At 37.0% G+C, this 24621-nt stretch overlaps 1 protein-coding gene across 26 annotated transcripts in view; it reads left to right on the forward strand.

Moving 5' to 3' along the window:
• Positions 1-24621, forward strand: part of LOC311435590 (uncharacterized protein) — a 124080-nt gene that overhangs the window by 33227 nt on the left and 66232 nt on the right. The window contains exons 3-4 of one of the 26 annotated variants that reach the window (XR_014692244.1): positions 8955-9051; positions 9143-9795. The exons of 20 other annotated variants lie outside the window; for them this stretch is intronic. The gene's annotated coding sequence lies outside the window, so the exon portion shown is untranslated. Of the gene's footprint in view, positions 1-2638; positions 3707-8954; positions 9796-10695; positions 11447-12517; positions 13041-24621 lie in introns of those variants that run through there. 5 more of the 26 variants (XR_014692246.1, XR_014692247.1, XR_014692243.1 and 2 more) reach the window with 5 other exon arrangements.

The raw sequence follows: 24621 nt of genomic DNA on the forward strand, positions 1-24621 counted from the left end.
CTCTACAGAGATTGGGGGTGGGAAGGGAATCAGCTAATATAGTAATTGCTCTGACAATTTATGGGTGGGAAAAAAAGTGTGCTTTCATTGTACATTTGAGTAGTTGGTTGCTAATTCAGCTTGAAAGGGGACAAACATGACCAAATTTGTAACCTGACTAGAAATTGATATGACTACTGGAAGACTTACTTTAGAGAAAGAACTGTTGATGCACGTAAAAATAATTTGTAAAAGGTTCAAGGAAGAAAAGCTTTATTTTTCTTGCCTTTAAAGTAGGAATACCAGGTGCTTTTTCTGTTTTCATCAGTAATAATTTACTTCAAGTTGGGAATAAAAATGGCTTGTATGGAGCTAAGCTTGATTTCATTTATGCCACTTATTCTGAGATACCAGAAGCTAATCTAGATATATCAGAATACAAAATAAAAATCAGACTTGCTTTCTTGTCCAGTTACAGGCTGCTCATGTAGCTTTTTGCAGGCTTCCATGTGCAGTAGTTCTGTGCATTGGTACACTCACATTGGTGTATGAGTTTATATTGTCCCATGGCTGTAGCAAGAGCTACATTTTTCTTAATTTGGATAAAAAAAAAAAAAAATTTACAAAAGTTTTTGATTCTTTTGATAGAAAATTACATCCTTGTGTAGCAGGCTTTTTAATGTAAACTTGTTTCAGTTATCCCGTTCTTAAAAAATAACCTAAAATAATTCTGCATACAAGTTGGCTGCCCTTGAAGTTTATTGCTTTTTTAATGAAAGGTGTTTTATCTTCAACAGAAATGCATACACACCCTGCCCCCCCCCAAAAAAAAAAAAACAACAAAAAAAACACACCAAACAGCACTGCTTTATTAGTCATCTTTGTGTGCCTCTTCTTTGATCTTTGTATCAATGGTGTGATATTGGTCCTTTCTGATAATATCCAGGGATATACTTGTGTTTTAAATGGTATTTTCGAAATAGTACATGGCATCAAGGTTGCTGTAGTCTGAGACTTGCCCTGCCCCTACCCTGAACAAGGTACTAAATTACAATTTTTGTCCAACAGGAAAAATTTATGCTATAGGAGGAGGAAGCCTCCACACAAATGAACATGACAAATTCTTTCAAGCATCCTATATATATATATATGCTTCTTCATTTTATTTAGTGTTTTATAGTTTATCTGGAAGCTGAAGAAGTAAAAAGCAAAAAAAAAAAAAAAGTGAACTTTACAAGATATCTGTAAAACAGAGGATTTGAAGATTCAGAAACCTCCATGTGTTTTGTTTAAAAATCTATCTGTAGCCCCTATGTTCCTTAAGTTTCAATGTGGGGAATAAATGTGGGAATAGTATTTATCCTATGCCTCCATTCTCAGTAGCCGCAGATAGCCCCATTGCTCTATAAGCTTTTTCCCCCAGGTGATAAAGGCTTATGTTAATTGCCACTCAGTAGAAAAAAAATATTGAAATATCACCTTAAAATATCACCATTCTAGTAATTTTTCTCTTTGTTCCTTGGAGCTTATTCCAAAGAAAGAGTAAGCTGAACCTCATACTCTAGTGTTCACTTAAATGAGAAGGTGAGCAAAAAGCCCAGAAAAGTTGTTTTTGTCTGGTGTAGTGTTTGCATTTATCTGGAAAGTCCACTTAGGTCTGGAAACAGATGCTGAAGCTTTTAAAGTCATGACAGCTGACTTTCATGTGAGCTGGTGTTAATTCAATATGCCATAACTTTGGGGATCTTTAATTGTTCTGGTACTTGAATGTTCTTCAGTGGGATAAATTTTCCCTCCTCATTGCTCCTCTTTATTCCCCTCATTGCTCCTCTTCATTCCCCTTATTGTTCCCCCCACCGACAAAATTGGTAGTGTTTAGAAAACTGCATGTACCATGTGTTACCTAGGTTAGTTTTGAAACCTGTTCGCTCTGCTGTAGGATGGGATGGGAGTCTAAGGAAATATTCTGTATAATACAGTGGAAAAAAATAGATTTTGTTGTGACCTTTAGGTTGAGCTTTTCTGTTCTGAACCATATTATTTTGTTAAATACAAGGGAACTGGAGCCAGCCTGTGACCTTTTGTTATCATGCAGTTTTGAGAAATGGCAAAAGTCATTCTGATGCTCAGAAGCTCTATTATGGAGAGATTTGTTCTTTAAAGGAGGGAAAAAAAAAAAAAACAAAAAAAAAAAACAAAAAACCTTGAAAATCAGAAATGTAAACCTATACCAGAACAATACAAGTTTTCAATGTTGGCATCAATTAAAGCCTTTTCTACAGAGACAGTAATGTCTGAAGCTAGCTGCAATCCACTTTGTCCTCAGCCCCTTTTGATCCCAGAGATGCTCAATACCAGCTATAGATTTTCACCTCATAAATCCTTTCAAGTGAAGTAGTAGCAGAGAACCGATGAGATGATATATCCTTACTGTTCTGTGAATTTGCATTTGTGACTCTGTATCTTTGCTATCATAGTTTGCTTTTAACTGGTGTCCCGTTGGTAGCTTGCTAATGGGGAGAGAGTGATTGTGCAGAAGTAGGCTTTATTTTAATTATTGATGTTGCAATGTAATACTCTTCCTTAATCCCTCTTCCCACTCTGTGCTGAGGTTCATTGGATCCTGATGCTGAAGCATGTCTTTCTCTGGTCTTTGCAGTGCAGGGTTGCCACTGAATGATGCTGACAACCTTCCTTGGCATGCCAGACCCTACAAATGCAGCACCTGCTCAAGATTGCTCTTCCTCAGGAATGAAGTATTTGGGAGTTTGTCTGCAATTCTGTAGTGCTTTGCAAAGCTCTTCACAGTCACTGTGTTGGGATAGATTCAGGCCACTAGAAAATACTTGGTCTTGAAGCTACCTGTGACTCTGGATAAAATCAAAAATATTCCTTTTGTTTCATCCTGCAGGCTGCTAAACCAAGCTCCTTCCAGGTTGTCTCCCATGTTTCTCCAAAGCTGAGGTACCACCTCCTAAACAAGCTTGGTCCTTAGGTGTGTCTTTCTAAAATTAATGCTGAAGATTCTTCAGATAAGTATTCCCATCCTCAGCTTTACCAGAGAAGATTCCATCCTTTGTGCTTCTGACATTCTTCAGTTATCATGGATCTAGTTAAGAGGATCTCTCTTCAAGCCCGTTTCTTTGTCATGCATCATAATGAACTGATAAGTGACACTTTGGGAATGCTTGGGCACATGCAACACAAATAATACTGGATTTCTAAAGCTGTATCCTGAAAATGCCCGAGTGATTATGGGGCTGGGTAGCGTCATAGCAGCTGTATGAGGGGAATGAGAGCAGTATGGTGGTGCTGAGCTGCCCATTGGTGTCAAACCACCATGACTGTGAAGCACTGCTCCTTATTAGTTTTTATTTAGACAACTGACTGGTAGCAATGTGTTGCTCTTAGACTGATACAGGTCCAGCCAGGCCTCAATGTGTCACAGCTTTTGGTTCATCATTTAGCAGAGCTGCTTCGGTCTGTATGCATTTAACAGTTCATTCAGCTGAAACATTATTTTAAGACAGCATGAGGTACTTGTCTACTGATCTACTTGAATGCAGCTGATCTCCAATATGGAGAGGAGGCCTAATTTCTCTTATGTGCCATTGTCAACTCTGAATGTGACACTAAAAAGTGGCATGAAATCTCTAGTCCTGAAACGTGGAAGAACAGAAACCTATTTTCACTCGTCCTTTTCTGTCTGCTTGCTTATCTTTGCCATGTTGGGGGGGAGCGGGAGGAGCATCTTTACATTGTCACTTGCATTGAACTGTAAGATGTAACATAGAAAGGCTTAAGCGACACTCTGAATAGTGAAGGTCTCTTGGCCTAAATGGTCTCTTGTCTAGAATTAACAATTTTGGTGCTTTTTTTTTTTTTTTTGTGAGACCACTGGAGGTACAACTTAATCCTATTGCAATACATGGAGACATTAAAAAAAATAATCTGGTGACAGAAGAATGCTTGGTATAATAATACTATAGCAATTTGTTTTTTATAGCTGAATTATAAGTCCAAGAACTGCAGCTCATAATTCATGTAATTAATAAGGTATAGTTTTGTTCTTGTTTTAATTTTGCTTAGCATCTAATAGCAAATCTGAATTGTCTATTTAATTGCTGTGAAACCAGTGAGGCAAATGAAAGTCCTTTATTCACTGAAGGGTAGTTAAAGTACTGAGAAAATGCGGACAATAGAAGTTCCACTGCACTTCAGAACAGGTCTTGTTTTTGGAATGTTTTTAGGAGCAATGTATCATACCTTAGATTTTTAGTCCTGTTTGAGAAACTTGGATAACTGTTTTCACTCACCAGGATTAGGTGGAAGTGATCAGAACACTAAAAATACTGGGTAAACATTAGCTGATTGCTTCTTAGTTTTGCAGAATCATTGACTGGCTTAGGTTGGAAAGGACCTTAATGATGATCCAGTTCCAACCCCCCTGCCATGGGCAAGGACACCTCCCTCTAGACCAGATTGTTTAAAGCCCCATACAACCTGGCCTTGAACACCTCCAGGGATTCACATTCACAGCTTCTCAAGTTTCTGCTGGTCAATCTATTTCTCTGTAAATCTAATTTGTCTCTAGTCTGGATATGCAGACTTGGTCTGTACCAGAGCTTCCGTTTTTCTTTCAGCCCTAAGTATAAATGTGTTCACTGGTATTTTTGCCTTTATGCGTTGTTTTATGCCCTACTGATACCCTTCGGTTTCAAGACCATTCTCCTTGTTTGTGCTTTGGTACGAAGGCTGCTGCATTTATCTGAGTGTCTACTGATGGTAGTGAAATCTATAACATGAGAAGATAGATAAAAGGTGAGAAATCCACCTGTTTGCTTATCTGAATTGCTTGCTTGATTCAGGTGGTAGCTTTGGAAGTTGTGGACATGTTTCACGTACTTTTTCTTGAAGGGTCAATCATGTTGCAGCTTCTCTATCTAGCATTGTGATTTAGGGACACACCTACATTTATAGATGGGAGATTATTAGTTTTTTATTATTATTAGGATATTAGTTACTCTACTCAAGAATATTAAGTTTTGTATTTTATTTCTAGAGCCAATAACTACTGGGACTGAAAGGGTTCGACCGTTTTATCAGAGCAGGCAGTTAATCAGTCATGGACTACAGGGGCTTCTTTTGCTCTTTGTTTGCACCTGTGCCATTTCTTGTTGTTTGGGTTGTTTCAGCACATTACATCATCCTGTCCAGAGCTCATGCAGAAATGTTAGCAATTCATCTTAGCATTTTCCTGATGTCAGCTGAGGTTGCAAATGAAACTAACATCATTTTTCAAAATGCCACTTCAGGTGGCAAAGAACTGTATCCTGTAGTCCTTATTCAGACAAAAAAACCACACTTGTTTGCCAATTTAATGATACAGAATCAGACTCAACTGTCCATAAAATTATTTGTTTCCAAAGACTACAACTAATTTTAGTTTACTATTTTCTGCCAATATTAAAAAACAAATTGCATTGCCTTGTAGATCTTTTTTTGTATGCTTATAAGTATCTAAATGGTAATATGAGATGTGAAATTGTTTAGGTGCAGATTTTAATTACACAACTGACTTCAGGAATAACAATTCTGATTTATATTTGTGGTAATGAATCCAGACTTGTCTACTTTTTTCTGTTTATTCAGGTTTGTATAGGATTTTTCAACCTGTAGGCTAACGTAATCAGAACTCTGACTACATTGTCTGATTCAACCAAATCTGACAGCAGGGTAAGGAGCTAGAAGATGATTGCCTTCAGATTTCATGAAAGAAGATAGCTAAGTAGAGAAAACATTTTATGTCCAAGCAAACCGATAGTTTGCAGTGCAAATTCAAACCTGTTTAACAATCTCCTTTTGAGAATTGTGATAATGACCTAAGATTGTTAGATACTGTGCTGTATTAGAAGCCAGATAATATAATGCCCTATTAAGCATGCTTTTCTCTTTCTGTTCTCCAATGTCTAATAAGGAGTGAACTTAAGCCTTTTTTGAGATCTCCATAATTTTAAAAAGTTTATGTGCTCAAAACTCTTCTGCTTCAAGTGGTGTCAGTTGATCTAATAAGGTATTACTTCTCTATACAAACTTTGTCTTGTCTTGTAATGCAGGTAAAAACATCAATTAGCTGCGAGACATTTACAGAAGAAACAGGTGTCATTTGTTTCTGTTCAAATTTGTTTGTTTTATGGTCAAGACTGGCTTCCTTAGGGAGAAGAATGACTGCTTCTCTTTAAAACAAAAACAACAATGAAAAACACATCTTAGAAGAGCTATAACTTAGTAGCTATTAAAACTGGTATGACAAAAAGTCATACTTGTCATTAGGTACTGCAGCTTATAGCTTCCTTTATAATGAAATAAGGTATGAGAATGTAGGAAATACCCCCATGTTGATGGGTAAAACCCATGTCTCTTCTGAGTTTGTTTTCCACTCACAAGCATTAATTTAATCTTTCCTCATAGGTTGGAAAAAATGATCACTGACATTTTGTATATTAGTGTAATGGAGAGTGCAAAAAAAAAGCAAAATCTGGCAGGTTGTATTTACAACATCACTTTTGTTTGGAGAAAGTGATTTTGGAAGTGAATCTCCTGGCTATTCTCACAGTTGTGGGTTAGGTTTGCACAATGGTTTTGGGGTGCACAAACCAGACAGCTTCCAGGATGGTCCCTTCTGAAAGGAGTCTTCTGAATATCTCATGGAAATCAGACTCGTGTATGACTGAATATCTTGTTGAAATTAATTGGAACAGCCAGATCTGTAAATGTACTTGGTTATCAAGAGACCATCACAGAGGTACTATTGCTTAGCTGCCATCTTGCTCTGCTGGGTCTTGTTTCTACAGTCAGTCATGTCTGAAGGGCTGATTAAACTCCTCAGGCCTCAAAGCTATGTACCACTATAGTTGAGACTGAAGCCTGGTCTTTCATGAAATTGGATTATTGAACTCAGTATATTTTGGCTGAATGCCCAACCATAGAGGAGTGTAAAGATTGTAACATCCACATTTGATGTGTGATCCTGTCATTTGAGGGCCAAAAACAGCTATGTAGTATGCGAAACTGACTTCCGCTGTATTTCCTACATTCCAGGTGAACCTTAAACCCATGCAAGACATAGGGATGTGTTTGCTTATTCCTTATTAGCTTTCCTTTTGTTTTAAAAATATTTAGGATACAGTATTGAGTCAGTTTTTATGGCTTAGGCAGTTGCTGGCTATGAAATTAGTCTAGCAGAATCTATATATAGTGACTGAAGGGACTAGGGGTTGTGCTTTTTTGCTTACAATTCTGTAGTATCTTTGATCTTCGTGTAGTTTTGGGACAAGCTGATGACTCATAATATTCACAGGGCATTATAATTTTCCCCTAACCTAATAGTTACAACTGAACTGAAGAGTTAAAACTGAGAAACTGAAAGTGTTGTCTACTGACTCTGTAGAGTGGAATCTGTATTAGGTGGTTTCAATTGGCAAGTGGTGAACAATGGGAAAACACCTCATGACCGAAATTATCCACATATATCCAGTCTGTTGTACTGAATACAATTTTGATAACATAATTGCTGGGCACAGTAATGCTGAATCTATGCCTAAGGTGCAAAAAGGAGGCGTTCTTATGAAGGCTTTGTGACATGTCTCTGAGAGAAGCCTTGTATCTAGGGGCAGTTTGGAAGCGCACCATTTTTTCCACTGAAAAAAATATCTATTGAAGCAGAGCAAATTTTGTTTTTACGTTTTGGTAAAAGAACCAAAAGTCTTAACGCTTCAGGGCAGTCTAATCAATGTAGCTGTTCAGCTTGAAGAAATTAGCATGAAGCAATGTCAATCTCCTGTCCAAGACTGCATGTCTGATAACAGTTAATTGCTTAGACTGTAAGAGCCTGTAACATCAGGAAGTGTAACATTCAAGGAAGTGTATTTGGTCCAACAGTTGTAATACTGAAAAACTCAAGATCAGGACACTGGTTCAAAAAACTCTTAAGTTACAGCACAAAAAAAGGAGGGTTCTCAAAGTTTACGGTAGTAACTTAGTAAACTATGACATTACAGAAATGGTTCATGTTGTCCTAGTATTTGAAGGTTGGAGTGGATTGCAAGAGACTTTTTCTGAGCTTTTCTAAGTAGGCAGAACTTCTTGGCTCACTTAAATGTCCAAAGGGTTCAGTGTTCTAAAAGTCCCTGTATTCCATAGATGTCCTCTTCCACTTTATGGAAAGAGGGCAGTTAGCTGTCCTTTAAATTCTACTGTCACGTATGCTATCATTTCTTTCTGTAGTGTATTTGAGGAAAGCGCTCATTTGAGGATTGTAAGTGACTGACTACAGCTTTGTATTGGTGGCATTATGTAATTGACATCTAGGATAATTTTATATCTGTTGCTGACCTTTTCCAAAGGTATTTAAAGTGTATGACTACTGGAGTAATTCCTTGATTAATGTCATGCAGATATTTAAATTGATGAATCAGGGCCTAAGGGAGATGTTTAGAAACTGATCAGCAGGTGCGTGTAAGCCTGAATAAGTTCAGTTTAGATTACTACTTGAAAAATAGAGGATTAGTTAAAAGAAGACACATCTCCATGTAGAGTGCTGTTTTGCTTTGCTTGTCTGCTTCTATCCATTGTTGCCATTCTAATTCTTCAATGCTTCAGATCCTTTTAGTTCCCCAAAGTAGAGACTTTGCTCCACTGACCTGCACTGTATTTAGTAAAATTTGATGTTCTATGCTAATTAAGTAGTAACAATTTATTTAAAGAAAAAAGGACACAATTGTTCATTCACATTGGCCACAAGACTGTGACTCACATATGTTGTATTGTTTCTGTAGCTAGAGTTACATGTATTGCAGAATTAGATGGTCATGTCTATTGCATCTGGCAATAATAATTAAAATTACAGATAAAGGTTTTACTTTCTGTCTTAAGAATAGAGGCATTTTCTGATTTCCTGCTCACCTTCTCCACAGGATGAACAGATGATCTGTGCTGGCCTTATATGAATCCAAGTGCTGTGGCTCCAAGCTACTACAATTGAAGTTGCTCTTGGCTTTCTGCCAGTTTCAGGTCTTTTGAGGATTTAATTTTGTAGTGAAGAAAAGAATAGAAGACAGGGTAATGATAATCTGTCATGCTTTATGATGGCTGCTGCTTTCAGGTATGCTCAGAAAAGTTTCGGCCGTTTGAATTGCAGTAGCTGTTTCCTTTGGTGCCATATAATGATGTGAACTCTTTACCTGAAGATACTGTCTTGGGTACCTCTCTGACATGAGTTCTTATTCAAGATTCTGATTCTTCTCTTCAAAGGACCTAATAGAAACAAATCCAAGAGGCACTTCTTTGCTGTAGGATCCAACTGTCATGATCTATTGTGCAACTTTGTCAAAAGCATGGAATCTTTTAAAAGGACAGTGAATGTGTTTTAGGGCTGACATGGTTTAGAACAGCTGCAGATATAACTGCCTTCAGGATCTAGTACAAAACTTGCCTCTTCTAATTTTTTTTCCACAGTCATAGTATAAAATAAAGAGAAATTCTAGATGTACTCCTGTCTTACCTATAAGCAAGGGAATAGCAACATGTCAACATTACTACTGTGTGGAGGTGCATACTGATGAACCTGGCGCCATACCTGAACAGGCAAAACACAAAATGCATGGAAATCATCCAGGATATAAAGCAACCCCAGAGCTATTTCAGCACTTCCAAAAGAAAGATCATCTAGTCCAACCAACAACCTACATGTAAATACGACTCTGTACATAACTCAATCATTTCCCTCAGTGCTACATCCACAAGTCTCTGAAGTACCTCTGGGGCTGGCAGCCCCATCACTTCCCTAGGTAGCCTGTTCTAATGCCTAACCACTCTTTCTGTGCAGAAATTATTCTGGATATCTGGTTTTCATTTTCTAAATAGCTCTGTACTGATAACACAACCTATGTTCTGGTAAAGCACCTCTAGCCTAATATTTAGAGTTGCTTGCCTTTGGTCCATGAGTCTATCTACCCTTTCAATCCATTTCTTTATTATGAACAATTGAAGCTTTGCATGGCACATGCTCCAGAAGGAAGAAAATTCATTACTGGTATTAAACGGATACAGCTGTACTGCTGTCACTGAAATAACACCTGCTTATGTGGGGCAAACTTTGGTCCAATATTTTTTCCTACATCAGTTCAATGAGATTAGGAAGCATCATTTTTTCTACATGATAATGGTAAATATTCTCAGCAATCGAAAATCAGTAATGTTTTACAAATGAGCATATAAACTCAAATGTGTGTTCCTTTGGACCTTTAAATCCTGCTTTCAGCACAAAGACAGATTGTTGATGTAGTAAATTAAAGCTGCCTTACTGCAGCTATTTTGTCCACTGTTCTATCACAGTCCCATATTAATATTTTATCCCCTTTAATATTATTACATGATGCAGGCTTTATTTAAATGGATTTGACGGGCCTCTTGGTTGGCTTGACAACCAGAGGGAAAAATTAATGTTCTGCATTTAATCTCAGCTCTAGGCGCTAAATTATTTTGGAGGTCGAAGCTGTCATGCATATCACGCTAAATTATTGAATGTAATAACTATTAGCCTGATGTCTATTTATAGATTTTGAAAAGTTGTTTACCTCATGCATCTTCAGCTAATTTTGAAGGGAATATCTCAAATTTTTCTGATCTGGTACAGTACTACTGTATCTTTCACAGATACAGCACTGGAGGGTATTTAACCAGCAGTAGAAGAGAAGATGATGGACTCAGCAATCTTCAAAGCTGTGGAAGTAAAATGCATTTCATGCTGATAAATTACATAGTACACAGCATGCATGTCATACAGTCTTAACTACTTCAACTCAAATATATTTAACTTTAAAAGTTTATAAAGGAATTACTTTCTTGTTTTCAGTACTGTTGAAGAGATGCAGATCCAAAAGGGGAATTGAACCACTAAGCATGGAACTTAGGAACAGATTTAAAGCTCAAGGACAGTGGCTTCTTACCTTAAGAATACAGTATGCTGTAGGAAGAATGTAATGCGGAATAGACTGAACTATAAAATGTTACTAGCAGTTCAAGGAACAGTACAATAGCAACTGTCACATTAAAATCTGATATAATACATTCACACTGCTACAGGTACATGTTTTCCTAGCTTTGCATCTCCCCTGCTGTCTTAATCTGCCTTGCTAAATAAAGTGGAGAAGTGTGATAACATGCAATAAAGAACACTGTTAGGCTTTCATGTCTGCTGGTAGTGTGAGGACTCTGATGAAAGCCACTCTCTGGAAGTGGTCACATGTGTCACATGTTCTGGTACAAGCATGAATTTAACTATCTTCTTGTTTTTACTTTCATAGTAACAAAGATCAAAGAATACTTTATTGTTTTAGTTATGGGCTCTATATGATGCTTTCTGAAATCAGACTTCTGTAACTGTTTCTGTAAAAACAGTTTCCCTTAAAACACTCAGTTGTGACTGGATTGTGAGGAAGCACTTCTGGTGATTTTAACCATGCTAGGCAGCTAAACACCACAACTATTCTCTCACTCCCCCTCCTTAGATGAGGAAGGGAAGAAGTAAAGAACAACTCATGGGCTGAGATAAGGATAATTTAATTAAAGGGAAAAAGGTTATTAAGACCTAAACAATTTAACTAAGGGGGAAAGGGAAAAAAGAAAAAACAAAGACTGTGGAAATGCAGAGGAAAGAAATTACTCTATATTTCCCACAAATGACTGATGCTTGACCACATCCTTGAAGCACAGCATCAATGCACATAGCCGGTGTTTGGGAGGAGGACTGATGTTTTCACAACGAGAGCCTACTTCTCCCCTCTTCTTCCTGTTTCCACCTTTTATTGCTGAGTGTGACACCACATGGTATGGAATATCCCATTGGTTGGTTTAGGTCAGCTACCCTGGTGATGTTTCTCTTCTCACTATTTTGCCCACCCCCTAGGAGGGTTAGAGAGAGTCCTGATGCTGTGCCAGCACTGCTCAGCAGTAGACACAACACTGGTGTGATACCACTGTTCCAACTACAAGTGCAGAGCACAGCACTGTATGGGCTGCTGCAGGAAAAGTTAATATCCCAGCCAGACCCAGTACAGCACTGAAATTTGAAAGGCTGTTTGTCTTCCTTACAGTGAGTAGTGGTCCAAAAATATTTGTCTTATCAAACAACAAATACTTGTCAGGGAGGTGGAGATGACTGTACTGGCAGTATGCGAGTTGACACATTTTTTTGTTAGATGTATAACAAGTAATCTCAAGGTATGTCTGGTAGGATCTGCTAATATATCAGAGCAGTTAACACAACAAGCACTGATAAAACTGGAGTAATTGCAGCATTGTCTTGTCATTCTAACAAAACACAATGAAATGCATCCTTGTACAAAAGCCCACATAAAAATGACAAGTCTAGAAATATATTGTGAAGCAAGGCAGGCCTGTTAGACACCAATTTGAAGATGAGTCATCAATGTGCCCTTGCCCCTAAAAAGGCTAATTGTGTTCTTCCTTGCATTAGGTGAAGTATCACCAGCAGGTCAAGAGAGGTGGTCCTTCCATTCTCTTCATAACCTGTGAGGCTTCACCTGGAGTACTTTGTCCAGTACTGGGTCTTCCAGAAGGAGAGAGACATGGACGTGCTGTGAAGAGTGCAGGGGAAGGTGACCAAGATGATCAAGGGACTGCAGCAGCTCTCCTGTGAGGAGAGGCTGAAAGCTGGGCATGTTCAGCCTGGGGAGGAGGCCCAGAGGGGATCCCAGCAATGTCTATAAACACCTGAAGGGAGGGTATAATAAAGGTGTAGCCAGGCTATTTCAAGTGGTGGTCAGTGCTAGGACAAGAGGCAGAGGGCACAAACTGGAACACACGAGGTTCCATCTAAACATCAGGAAGCACGTATTTATTGTGTGGGCTGTCCAGAGAGGCTGTGGGGTCTCCTCCTTGATCTTCAGAAGTTGCCTGGACACAGTCCCGGGCAGCCTGCTCTGGGTGGCCCTGCTTGAGCAGGGGTTGGACCAGATGGCCTCCTGAGCTTCCTGCCAACCTCAACCATTCTGGGATTCTGAACAAAGAATTTTCATTATTATTTTATTTTTTTAATGCAGAAATGACTTATTTAAATAATTCTCCTGCTCACTGTTTTGAGTGCAGTGGAATGACATATGGGTTTCTGAATGAGGTATGCTTTCCTTTCTGTCTTTTGTGCCCTCTAAACACCAACCCACGTTTATCTCATGGTCTAACTCTTCCACTGTTGAAAGTTCCTTATTGTAATATAGGGCCTGAAACTTCACTGTACAAGATTATTGAGTAGTTTGAATTATAAATAAGAATTGATAGATGAAGTAAGTGCCTTGGCATTAGTGCACAAATGTCAAGAGCAAAGTCACAGATAAAGCCTTACGTGGTTCAGATCTCACTGTGTGCCCTGACCATGGTGTTTCTTGACACTAGGGAAAAGAGTTGCTTCCCTTTACTTCTTAATGAGCCAGATTTTTCTAAAACATTTTCCTTCCAAACATGTGTCCTTCAATGTCAGTCTTAGAAATAAAGAAGAGACTATTTTCTATGATTTTTCATGAGTTTTGTCTTTTCCACCTAAACTTTAAGTTCAAAATCTTTAAGTGAACTGGTCTATTTTTTTTTTTTTTTTTTTTCCCCACACAAGGTATTTACCAGTCTTGAACTTGAATGTCCACGTTGTAAGCTTCTTGTAGGAGGCATTTTGTCTCCTACATCAGTAAGGAAATGGAGTGTCATATACATGTATAACTGCTCAGGCTTCTAGGACCAGTGCTGATGCTTCAGTGTCTCTGTTTCTAAAGCAGGCTGTTCTCCAGAGCTTTCCAGAGCTTTTGCTTGCTATTTTATGTACTACTTGGTGGACTAGAGAAAATTGAACATAACTATTTGTGATTACTTTTTGCAAAAAGATACCCTGAACAAGTACAGTTGGTAGAAGATACATGTAGATCCTGACAAATGATAGAAGTCTCTGTATGCTTTGATTCTTCACTTTTTTTTTTTTCATTCTGAATTACCCAGAATATTTCCTAGTGTGTTTTTTTTTTTTTTTCTTTTTTTTCTCTCCTTATATTTGCTTTATCTGAGTCAGGTAGCTTTTCTGCTAAAATTGCAGGGTATTTGAAAGTAAATAGAACAACACTGAGTCTAAGTTACCTGCTGGGGTGTATTACAACTAATTTTACAATATTACTTATTTGTATGTTATTATATTACTTATTCACTGTTTTCTGAACCTTCAAATTCCCGATTAAAAGTGGAAATAGAAAAGACAGTCCACAACATTTGTGACTGAAGTAGTATTTGTAGTTTTAAAAGTGCAGGGAATACAGTTTCAAACCAAAATCATAAATAGTCCATAGACTCCCTTCTTTATCACAGCTTGCATTTTGCTGTGAATTGTGAAATGCTGATAGAAAATGTATGGCTCTATAAAAGCCTAGTTTTCTGGATACAGTATATAAGTCATAGCTTTGCACGCAATGTTTCTGTTACTTTTTCTGCTAGCAAATCAATATGATGTGCCACTGCTAAAATAGTTAGGGTATGTGTTCATAAGCAAATAGGTGTCTTTCAATCTTGTTTGCTCAGTTAAATTAACTTAATGTGAATAACATATCTTTAAATTGGTCAGTTATCATGGCTTTAGATTTCATAGCCAGCTCCTAAACTGAACTTTTCAGTCATATTGAGCTCATTCAGTTGAGTAAACATGGCTGAAAAACACATCAATTTTTTTGCTCATTTTGAGACCCAGCCCTCGAGAAATGAGTTGGAAAAAGGTCTGAGGATGCTAAATTTAACTGTTTGCTTTAAAGTCTATGGTAGCTTTGCTATGAAATTTCACAGGATCAGAAACATAGTATGGGAACATGATTTCTTAAGCTATTTCACTAATTACAATTTGATTTTTGGCTTCATGTGGATTAAAGCTGCTAGATCCACAGTTGTGGGATTTTTACTTTCACACCTGGTAAGCCCAGTTGTCATATAGCCCATACAAGAACTGAGGTGGAAATGGTGGTAAATCTGATTCTGCTTAAAAAAAACAACAACATACTCAAAACTGTACAACAACTAAGTACACAGATGTCTGTTGCCAGCAGAATTTCACTGACTTTAGTATAAAGCAGTTGTAGAACTGTCAAAATCAAGGTTAGTTACTTTTTCAAGGCAGAATCTGAATTCTGACTGTATCTCAATTCTTTAACTAAAATTCTATATCTCAAGTTCTTTTTGGACTGCCAGTTTTCACTGTCCATGGTGTGACTTAAATTTAGTTATTCCTTAAGGGAACCAATAAACACCTGCTGAATTTGATTGCATGTTTTTTTCTCCTCACAAGTTAAAACCCCTTGCAGCTGACAGCACTCTACTTTCCAGGAACACTGACAAGATGTCTCTTGCTGCATCTGTCTAGCAGTGTTTGAAGTCTGAGTGGATTCCTTCTGATTCTGAGCTTCCCCAGTAAAAAAAAAAAAAAAAAATTGAAAGTGAATAATTTTTTTTCACAACCTATTTTCAATTTGATCGATGTGTTGAAGGTCATAGCTCAACTCAGAGGAAAGTCTCTCCGGACCTTGAATTTGTATTACCATTCAACAATTGTAGTGATTTCTCTTATAGGTTCTCAGGAGTAAATTCTCTTCATGACCTGGTTTTTGTTTGGTTGGTTCAGTTTTATTTTGGTCAGGTAAGTGCAGGCTGTTAAATATATAAGCAGTCTACAAATCTGCTGCAGTATTGCATGCTGAAGCTGGTTGTGTGTATGACTTGGATGCAGCGACTAAAGGCCCTTAAACTACATTGAAAGGACTTTTCATTTTGACTTAAGTGAGAAATTCTAAGCCAAGCACTCAGAACTTCATCCACTTTATCATTTAACGTTGCACTCTTTTTCCTCATTGTGACTGATGCTGCAGTAAGGAGAATTAGACACGTTGTTAGACAACAGGGTGAGTTTTCTGGTTTTAGGCTTGAAGCAAATGGATAGACTGTCTGGGGAAGTTCTGGACCCTCAATCAAGGGATGTAAAAAGAGGTTAGACATGCATTTCATACATCTCAGATTAGTTCAGGCTTTCTTGATCCTGGATTAGGATAGGGAATATCTAGGCCACAACCCTATAAAGCCCTGCCAATACTATTTTCTGGCTTAGCTACATTATACCTAATAGTGTTCTGACTTAGCTATGTTATACCTAACAGTGCATTAGTATAGGTGATGTAATACAACAAAGAAGAGAAGTTAAATAATAGAACATGCTTAAATTGGTCAATATATTTATTTGCTTTGTACTTTAGAGGTAGAAAATCCATGTTCTTTTTAAACTTTCTACTGTTGTAGGTACATAATAAGAGGTTGTACTTTGATTATAAGCTTTACCTGGACAAAAAAAACAATCTGGGAGGAAGGTACTGTGGCCTTCTTTTAACACATAAATAGCTGGTTCATAATGAGGCTTGGAGTTACTCCGTGAGCCTCAAGTGATCCTTGAATATAAACCAATGTTGTTAGTCATTGACCGTTAGCAGTGTTTGCTTAGCTGTGTGTCCTTGGTAGCAGTGAAATGCGTGGGCATCCAGGAATATATCAGAGTAATTTCACTGTTTTAGAGATATGGAACATACTATCCCTTCAAGCATTTAACTTTTAATACTTAAAAAAAAAAAAAAAAAAAAAAAAAAAAAGAAAAAAGATTCTGTGCTTAGAAAGTGAGGAAGCACTGGGTTTCTTTCAGCAGGGCTCCATTTCAGGGCATTTTAGGTGAAGCTGATGAGAATTCTCATTTTGAAATTTTTACTGGTGAAAAGGACATTTTTCATATTTCTGAAAAGATTTTTGTATTTCAGAGGCAGAGCATACTGTCTTTTCTCTGGTGTTGTTTAATTGGATGAACAAAGCTCTTTGAGATCAGCAAAAAACGATGTCTGAATGACAGTGGACTATTAAGGAGGATTAAGAAAGTAGCTATCTACGCATTTTAGAGTGGATATTTCCATGATGAAACACTCCTGTATAAGCAATTCTATTGCTGAAAGTCCACAACCTTTCAATGCTCCTTTCATCATTTTCTATAATTTTGCGTTGTATTTACAGTTACCTAAAATTCAAAAATCCTAATGAATAATATCTGGTTGGCTTTCATTTCTTAGCAATGATCCTTTTATGCAGTCTTACCTTCTGTTGACCTACATTTGAAATGCAGCTCTGTGCCGTAAAGCTGCAACCGTTTGTTGAAAAGCATTGTGTAAAATGGACTTCACTGTGCAACATCCCTTCTTAGAATGAAAAGTCAGCAAAAAAAGTGACATTACTTTTTTTCATTTTTTTTTTTCTTGTGAGCAACTCCTAGGCAGTAACCTTAGAGAAGCACATCAGATGCATGGCTAAAGATACTACTTCTGGTTTTCTTTCTGAGTGTTAAGTTTCCTATAGGCAGAATAAAGGCTTGTCTTTGGTATTAGTTCTGGCTTGGAATTTTCTTTAATCATTATCAAGGCTGGAAGTAGAAATAGAGTGGTAGATGGGAAAGGCAATTGAATAACAAACTTTGGACAGTCTTAATCACTCAAGAACCATTGCAGACAATTTGGGCAGGATCAAGGATAAAAGTTTTCTTGTAAATCAGTGAAGTTACAGAAATGCATGTATTTAATAAGTGACATGTAATCCAGTTATCAAAGTGGGCTAAAGGAAGAGGAATGGTAGTACGCTTTGTGGAAAGAATTTTTGAGAGATTTCAAAGCGAAACAAGATCAATAAACTTTAGAAATGTTTTGAAAGATTTGAGACTTAAGCAGGTTTTGAAACTGGTGACAACTCTATTGTAAAACTATTATAATGGAGGACTGTGGTTAAAAAAAAAAAAAAAAAATCAAAAAATTTGCCAGAATATCCTGACTGGCTGTGGAAACTTCAGTGAGAAGTTGTCTGCTGCAGAGAATGAGATCAGACTAAAACTGGACAAAATAGAGGGCAAGGTTAGCCTTGAATCTAAGGGGCAGTTTAGAATATAATCAAATTAAGTTTATATAAGAAAAAAAAAAAAAAAAGGAGGAAAATTTCACAAATCATGAAACAAAACTCTGTCTTAATCTGCCCAGTTTCTGGAAAAGTGGTTGTGAGAAGTGAGTTCAGGTGTGCTGAAGTCTGGAAGTAAAAATGGAAAATATGTGAGAAGAAACAAAATGTATTTTTTTGCAGCAGAGGAAAGTAATTGTGAGAAGTTTTCTATAGACAGTTCTATCTAGTGACTACATTATCACCTTCAAGACAAATGAATCTTACATGCTTATAAATTTGCCCAGTCATGCAGAAACCAGTACACTGTAAGTAAAGTTCCAATAAAGGATATACAACCTAGTCACATTGAATGTACACAGGTGTTTGTGTCTCAGCTTGCACAGCGGGGGAATGTGCTTACTAAATATGCCTGTAAACTAGACGGGATTGCTTAAGGAAATGAAATTACATATTCTAGGGCTGAAAATATGCCAGGAAATAAAACTATCATATCATCAGACATGCTATCATAGAATAACAGGAACTGCTGTAGATAAAATAAACTGTAGAGGAAAAAAAAAAAAACCAAACTGTGAAAATATAGAAACAATCTAGCGAAGGCCAGATTCCCTGAAAGGACGTAAGTGATGCTATTAAGCAAATGTTAAAATTAATATTGGACATCATTCAGTATATGAAAAAGAATGTTATGCATGTTAACGTACTTAAAGAAATTTAAGGGCCTTGGTCTGAAACTGAAGTATTTGTGTATCCTGTAAAATAATTACCATGTGATCATTCATATGGGTATTATTTCCACAGTCCTGAAATAAGATGTCAGATTGCCACTCCTGAACATGTAGTTTGCTGCATAAATTTTCTATTAAATATTAAGTGTACTAAGTACAGATAAGTTTGATCCTTACGAATTGCCAAACCGAAGTACAGGCCATCCAGGGACTGTTCTAGCATGTGGTATTGTCAGCTGAAACTCTGCTTAGAAAACAGAACAAGGTACTTGGTTGCGTGGTCACTCTTCTTAAAATAGAAGAAATCACAACCAGATTGTATGCTACAATTCATGTTGACATGACCTAAAACTTTTGTAGCTACAAGACAGTGTATATAATTGTCTAGATGTATAACAACATAGGCAGGAGATGCTAGTTTTTCTTGGATTTAATTACCTTTATGAGGTACTTAACCGAATCTGAGGTCACCAGATAGATTAGGACATGTTAGTTTCACAACTGGAGATATTACAGAGGTATATTTGGAATTTCAGCAGCCCAAAAGAGCATTAATTGTGGAGGAAACAAATAGCACCAATATGAAGAGCTGAGCAAAACAGCATAGACCAGAACTGCCAAGCTACATCCTTTGGTATGGACGGTGCTGTCACTGACTATGTGATAACTTTGATTTGCATGTTGTTTTAGGAACATATCTTTTTCTTTACAAGAAGGGAATGATGAGAACTAGATTAGAGTTAGACCCTGACAGATGGAGATACGTTTCTGCCTCTCATGTGTTGCCTTTTGTTTAAGCAATTTTCTTTTATGTACCCAATAAAGATATACAAAAATCATAGCTACAAGCTCATTCTCAGGATTTTCCTTGGTACCTTCAGCTAAAGAAGTGCAGGATGTTGTTTGTAGGCTACCATCTAATATTGCAGCGCTAATTGGATACATTCTTTTCTCATCTGTATTTTTTCTTGGATGTACAGTAATGAAAAGCTTTTAAAATGTAAGATGTTAAATGCCACAATTCTTCTTCCATACTTTTTTTTTTTCTTTCTTAAAAACAAAACAAAACCCCCAAACTATACTCCTTGCTGTATCTGCTGGTTCTAAATCAGCTGACTGTTTCTGCTCCTATAAACAGGATAGATGAAAGCAAATGATCAAGAGACAGATGTGAAATCACTTTCCTCCTTGTGGTTAGTCCTCTCTTCAGTATTGTTAATTACCATGACAGTTCCATGGACAGGACCAGAAGGCTTTTCTCACCTCAGGTTAATTTGGTCTGTGAGTTGCTCCACTTAAGAACAAAAATGAAGCAAATCTATTGGAGTGAATTTTGAAGCTGTGCAGTTTAGGATGCATTTTCAGTTGCTCAGTGCAAACATTTCAAGGTCTCCACTTTGGAATCAAATTTGTCCTAGTGCATGAGGAGAAGCCAAGGGATCTTGAATTTTATACCTTTGTTTCCTTCATCCACTAGCATGATAAATTCATACCAAAGTTCTGAACCAGGCTTATCAAATGTTCTTTGTCAGAGCCAGTATACACAAATGCAGAATCCCACAAATACAAACTCATTTAACTCTGCTGAAGTTTAACCTTCTCCTTTACAGCTTTTCTGTGCCAGTTTTTCACATTCTGATGAGGAGCATCTCATTATCAACTTCGTATTTGAAATAATCTACATCAAGACACATTAAAAATCCACACAAGGATATAAAGCTTCTCATATTTCTACCATTATTATTTCTGGATTTTTGAAAACAAAATCCTGACTTGTCAAAAGGAATTTTGGAATTTTCCATCCCATTGTGGTGGCAGAGCAAGAAAACTGGAATTTTCCCACAAATTCTGAACTATGATAAATTGGTTTTGTAGAGGAAGCATCTTTAGGTTCTGTGGCTATTTCCCTTAGTGTTTTTACATGCTGAAGCAATGTTTTATTCTGTGAGAAGTTCTGTGAAGAAATGTTAATAGAACATTCCAACATTTGGGGGAGAAAATGTAAGAAATGATGATTTTAGAGGGTAGAAACCTCAAGGACTTGATCTAACTGTATTTGAGCCTCTGGATGCATGATCCTGTTGTGCAGCCATGAATGCAACAGAACTAGTATCTCCAGGGTAAAAGAATGCAAGATGATGGTTCACTCACTTTGGGACAATGGATGTGACAGATATTGGAGTGTTTCCTTACAGCTGATTCATATTAGCTGATAGCTTGTTTTCAGTAGCAATGGTCGAGTCATATCCTTTGATCATGCTTCTAAGTCAGTGATCTATGAAATCAGAAATGTCATAAAAATACATATCTTATGAGTGCATGTTACAGTTGATAGTACTCAGTTCAAGCTGAAAATAAAACTGAATTTCATCTCGAAAGTAGTGCTTGAAAGGATGTTTTAGGAAAAATGATATGCAAATATGATTGAGGTTGGTAATTAACTATAAATGCTTGTCTTCTAGGAAGCTGAACTAGAGCAGCAACCAGAATGCCAAAGGCTGCCCCCCTCTGACCTCTCCCAAAAGGTTACAGAATATCAGTATTCTGAGGTTCTAATTGCTAGTATTTTTGCCTTTCATGAGATTAGTTGATTTAATTATATTTAATTTATTGATTGAGATCAATTTAGTTGATTTAATTATATTTAATGATAGTACTCAGAGTCTTCTTCAGATGACTTTTGATTTGTTAACAATTGTTAAAAAAATAAAATAAAATTGTCATATTCAAGATGCAATACTGTCCATAGAAATCAGTGGCAGTATTGCTATGGACTTCAAACAAAAAGTGATGTTATCTACCAGACCCTCCTCTAAGTAGTAATTATATTGTATTAAAGCAAGAAGTCAATAGTGAACCAAATTTTATTTGGAAGGGTGAAATACTATTTAAATCAGGTCTCAGCTCATTAATATGTAATCTGCAAGGCTGGCTTTAAAGTAGTGTTATATTTGCTCAGTTAAGCGCTCAGACACCAGGAAATGGCAAATCTTGGTCTTGTAGATCTGTAACATCAAAGTTCCTATTTAGATTAATGTGCAGTCTTCTCAGATATTGCGTTATGATATTTAACTGTTTTACTTATTCATTAAGTTGTGTTTTCAAACCTTTATTATTCTTCTTATTTAGAATCTATGGTTACATACAAAAATAATTTGTATAACATAAAGAATTCAAATAGTGTAAGAAGACAAATTTTTTCACACAGTGGAAAAAATGTAGCATGTTTCCAGCACTATCTTTTATAATCTCCCTGCAAATGAATCTTTCTTTCCCAAACACTGCATAATGATGTTACATATTGTGCTATGCTCTTTAGTCTTGTACAGGAAATGACCCTTTGATTAAAGAAGACTGAGATTAAGTTACGAATATTCTTGGTATCATACACTCGAAATATGTAAGGTGGATTTATTTTTGATATTTCTTTTTCCTGCAGTTTTTCACTATTGTTTTTGGTGATCTCAAGCATCTCTAAGGGGGGGGGGGGGAGAGGTAAAGGTGGGAGTAATTCCTTTGCTAACAAAGTGGAATTGATATCTAGTGTTCCTGCAGTATACAATCCCTCCCCTTCAAAGCAGAGTTAAGTAGTAAAGGTAGGCAGTAATGGTCATTGTACAGGAATGGGATAGAAGAAATAGTAAGAAGAGAAGACATTGATTCTATTATATGTAACCTATATTTTACAGTTATTTTAACCCCACAGTGACAATGGCAGAGCATAAATACACTCTATATAATGGCTGACTGCTTATCACAGTTTGATTAGTGCATAACTGCTGGTTCTTTGGTGCTTGCATTTCTAGTTTGTTTATTTTTTTTTGTTTAAAACAGAGCCAGAATTCGTATTTTCTTACTCAGTAGTTTAGAAAATTTAAAATGTCTGATGTGGAGCCATAGACACCTTATTTGGAAGAAGAATGACACTGCTGCTTTAGGTATGTTCATGCCTGTGATTAAAAGCTCTTTACGTATTCATCCATCTCCTTTAGTTGTTCTGCTGCTTCTGTTTGAGAATAACAGTGCTATCAAAGTGACAAAAGGCTGGGTTGTGCTCCTAAGGGAAGTAATTATAGCAATACAGAGCAGAAGGTAAAATTATCATTTGTTTGCTATTTTATAATGCAGTACCAAATATTTATCATAGTTTTAGAAAAAAAGCCATAAACTTTATGTAGATTGTAGAATGTAACAATAAATGAACTCATACTGCAATTAAAAAGCTAGTTTTTCACAAGGCCCAAAAGAAATCTGTTCTAACAATAGTTTAGTCACTGTACAAAATATTCATGATACAGCATTGTGCTAATCTTGACTTTTTTAACATAGAAAAGTTTTATTTGCGTGTATTGCTACAAGTTTGGATAAACTGTTCTCAGGCTAAGCTTTAATTGTTAGGGCTCACTGTATCAGAAGAGAGGTGTCACATACATGTCTAATGTAGGAAATGTTCTTCACACTTTAGAAAAAGGTATACACACTTTAGAAAAAGGATAGCATCAAAATCTGGATGGCTACTTGAGGTAGCAGTGTAAAGGAATATTTTTCTAATCTAAAAAAATTGAGAGAGTCTGGACTGTGGCAGTAACAATTTAGGTCTTTTATGCAAGTGAGAAAAGAGCACTATATGTGCTTCACAAGAGACAGCTTTGGTGTCCTGCCTCGTCTCTTCCTTTTCTGTACTGCCTTTCCTGTGGTAACCCTCCCACAGTCCTTGAAATCACAAACTGCACGTGGTTAGATTTATTTGGCTGATAAATGACTTGCGTTAAACAATGCGCCGATGAGTACTCACTGCCTTGCAACTTAATACGTATGGTGGTTATGCTTCTTTGAACATGAATAGCCACAGGACAGATACGGACCTCAGTCAGATTGTGTGCTCTGTTCATGCATGTAGAACTAAATGTTTGCTCTTCCCACAGCAGCCAGCGGGATGGGTTGCTCAGTATGTGACACATCTGCACTGCTCAGGCAACGTGCAAGTCTTGTGCCCAGGTGGCATATGAGAGCAGCCCAAGGTTTGCCTGCTCGTGTCTTGGGGCAGCATCTGTCCTCCTGCAGCAGAAGATGAGTATGATCAGCTCTCTGACAGCTCCCCTCATGTTACAGTGTGCTTAACAGAACTTCAGTGCAGGGAAAAGTTTGTGTTCATGGTTTTGGTAGAGGAGTGTGTGGGTGCTGAAGAGCTTGAGCTGATACAGTCAGTGAAGACTGAGTTGGATTTGTTCTCCTGTACTACATTCCTCAGAAATTTTATCTGCTGGCTGACAACATTTGAGGTGCAACATAACAGACCTTCAGTGTGATTTTAGGACAGAGAACATTTAAAAACTCCAGCCTGGGATTCTTCCCCCCCCCCTTCTGGGGGGAAAAAGGGGATAAACAGGGATAAGCATGTAGGTTCACATGTGATGTTACAATTTGTATTTTGAAGTATGATTTAATTGATAAAATCATATTTGCTGGGGGGGGGGGAAATGATTTAATTTCCTTGTACCTGCACACGCTCAGCTTTGTAGACCAGTAATAACTTGACTGATACATTCATTGTATTTGGTGTATCATGTGAATATGTATAATAAACAATATCAACAAATTTATTGTATCTTTATACTGATTATACATTTACTTAATATATATATTATCAAGTGTAATTAGTTTGTTTTACCTGTTTATGATATTATCTTATATAAAAGTATTGAAAACCTCTCAGAAAAATTTGGATTAAAATAATTAGCATTGCATATCAGTTACTCATCCCAAAATATGTTTACCTTGCATTTAATCAGTATCTGTGTATCCAGTAAGAACGATTTTGGTTTTCAGATCACTGAGTTGAAGT

This window comes from Aythya ferina (genome assembly GCF_964211825.1).
Source record: "Aythya ferina genome assembly, chromosome: 4".
Taxonomy (NCBI): Eukaryota; Metazoa; Chordata; class Aves; order Anseriformes; family Anatidae; genus Aythya; species Aythya ferina.